This window comes from Sinocyclocheilus rhinocerous, unplaced genomic scaffold (genome assembly GCF_001515625.1).
Source record: "Sinocyclocheilus rhinocerous isolate Xijiao unplaced genomic scaffold, SAMN03320098_v1.1 scaffold887, whole genome shotgun sequence".
Classification (NCBI taxonomy): domain Eukaryota; kingdom Metazoa; phylum Chordata; class Actinopteri; order Cypriniformes; family Cyprinidae; genus Sinocyclocheilus; species Sinocyclocheilus rhinocerous.
In genome coordinates this window covers 1,545,219-1,547,935 of record NW_015634028.1, presented here as the reverse complement: position 1 = coordinate 1,547,935, position 2,717 = coordinate 1,545,219, and the positions used below count along the sequence as shown (strand labels likewise).

General features: G+C 37.5%; 1 long non-coding RNA gene across 1 annotated transcript in view; it reads right to left on the bottom strand.

Moving 5' to 3' along the window:
• The window catches only part of LOC107745275 (uncharacterized), a 17,077-nt gene extending 15,864 nt beyond the window's left edge, over positions 1-1,213 (bottom strand). Inside the window, exons 1-2 of the long non-coding RNA XR_001640582.1 lie at positions 1,079-1,213; positions 213-215 (exon numbers count right to left, since the gene is read on the bottom strand). This is a non-coding gene — a long non-coding RNA (uncharacterized LOC107745275). The remainder of the gene's footprint in view (positions 1-212; positions 216-1,078) is intronic.
• Positions 1,214-2,717: the final 1,504 nt, after the last annotated feature.

Here is a 2,717-nt window from a genome sequence, read left to right as displayed (position 1 = left end):
ATATAACAATTATAACAATTTTTAAGACTGCAGAAATATGTTAATTCAGTATACACATTATCCCACTGATGACTGACCATAAATGCGTTTTCAACATAAAGTTAAGTGGTTTTCATTACCCATTTTACTCTTAGTAATTTAATAATTTAATAAATTTCATAATTTAAAAGTTTAGTGCAGAAGTATCGAATCGGTATCGATATCGACGATACTGCCTTGAAAAATATCGGTATCGTATCGAAAACAAAATAAGGGGTATCGCCCATCCCTAGCCTCAACCCCTACTGATTTGAAATCCAACAATCCAATAATTCCTAGATTTATTTTCAGAATTTCCATGACTCGCACAGGCACATGAAGTCACCAGTGCATCAGGAAAGCTCGGAATATGGAAAAGTTTACATTCAGGTCATTACACTGATTTTGTTATGAGAAAAGGTGATCTGAACACAGATGTATAAGTTGTGGCATTACTTTACTCTGGCATTACATGGCTTGCCCACCCACATCCCTATGATCCCAATATAAATTATATTACTATAATTAAAAATCTTATGAACTTATGTGATTTCTTTAGATAAAATACTTAATGAAATATAGTAATATGTGGGTAACAGAGAAATTATAACTACAGTACAATCAGCTTCAAGCTACAACACTTTTACTTAAAAGTCACTATCAATCACCATTGAGTGTTTGTAAAAACTTCTGGCTGTTATCCAGTGTATATTTTGGTTAAATGATGAGGCAGAAATATATTGTTAGTAACATTTTAGAAGAATTTTATGGGGAAGATACACAATTACATCTTCTGTGTGGCGTGAAGGAAAAGTAATGTAACTAGCAGTGCAACTAATTACTGTTGCCAGATAGTAATAAGTAAAGTAATAATATTACTTTTGAAATGAGTAACTAGTAACGAGTAATAAATCATTTTTAGAGTAACAAGCCCAAAATTGGTTGGCATTATTGGAACTGCATTGTCATGGTTCAAATCTTACTTATCTGACTGTCATCAATTAGTAGCAGTGAATGATGAGGTATCATATGATGAGGTATCAATGATGAGGTATCATACAGTATGGAGTACCACAAGGCTCAGTACTAGGACCGCTGCTTTTCACGTTTTTCATGTTACCCTTGGGAAATGTCATCAAGAAACATGGTGTTATCTTTCACTGTTATGCTGATGGTACTCATCTCTATATTTCTTTGCGGCCTGATGAAACATACCAATTCAAAAAACTAATGGAATGCATAGTTGATATAAAAAACTGGATGACTAGTAATTTCCTAATGCTAAATTAAGAAAAAAAACAAAAACAAAAAAAACGGTTTTAAGAGGTTTTAACTATTGGACCAAAAACCTCTGCATGTAATCACCTAAAACACTGTCTAACACTTGATGGCTGCTCTGTTAATTCTTTGTCACCAGTTAGGAACCTAGGTGTGCTATTTGATAGCAGTCTTTCCTTTGAAAACCATGTTTCTAGCATTTGTGAAACCACATTTTTCCATCTTAAAAATATATCTAAATCTATGCTCTCAATGTCAAACGCAGAAACGTTAGTTCATGCGTTCATGACCTCAGGGTTTGATTATTGTAATGCTTTATTGGGTGGTTGCTCTTCATGTGTAATAAACAAAACCAGCTGGTCCAAAATGCGGCAGCATTTCTTACTAGAACCACGAAGTATGACCATATTAGCCTGGTTCTGTCAACTCTGCACTGGCTCCCTATTGAACATCGAATGCATTTTAAATTCTTGCTAATTACTTATAAAGTCCTGAATGGTTTAGCTCCTCAGTAATTGAGCGAGCTCATATTGCATTGTTGTCCTTCACGTCTGTGCTATCTCAAAACTAATTTGATAATACCTAGAAGATCAAAATCAACTGCGGGTGGCAGATCCTTTTCCTATTTAGCACCCAAACTGTGGAACAATCTACCTAGCATTGTTCGGGAGGCAGACACACTCTGTCAGTTTAAATCTATATTAAAGACTCATCTCTGTGGGAGACAGTTGCACCCCTATATTAATCGAGCGTCAAACTACTCCCAGAAAAGTTGTCCTCTGAACAGGAGAAAGCATAATTTTCTTTGAGTTTAGTCTTAACCCCAACCGCTTTATTTGGGTTGAGGACGGCATTTCGATGTCGAACCACCATCTCTTGACACTGAGCTAAAAATGGACAGTCATTAATGTACAGTAGTTGAGTACATGGATGCCCTGAAGTTGCAAAGGAACCAGTGCTGCATCCATGCACTTCGTAAGGGAATAGTGCAAGGCTGAAAGGAAGAACCCGATATTTGTTCTACTTCGGCCCTGAACGTGAACCTCAGGTAGTTCCTGTGTTGAGGAAGTATGGATATGTGGAAGTATGCATCCCTCACATCAATCATGACAAACCATTCCTCAAATCTGATTCGGCTCACAATAAGAGGGATGGTCAACATTTTGAACCTGCATCTCCTCAGTGTATGATCTCACCAGTGTAGTGTAGATCCATGATCCCCATCCTTCTTCGGAACTATGAAGTACTGGCTGTAGAAGCTGGAATCTCTCTCAGGAGGAGAAACACGTTCTATGCCTCGCAGACGTCAGACCCCACAAGGGGCATGAGCCTGGCCGCTCTCATCAAAACTGGTCAATCAATAAGAACACAGATCATGTATGTCCTTGCGTGTGATGTAGCATGGGCAGGGAGACACACAC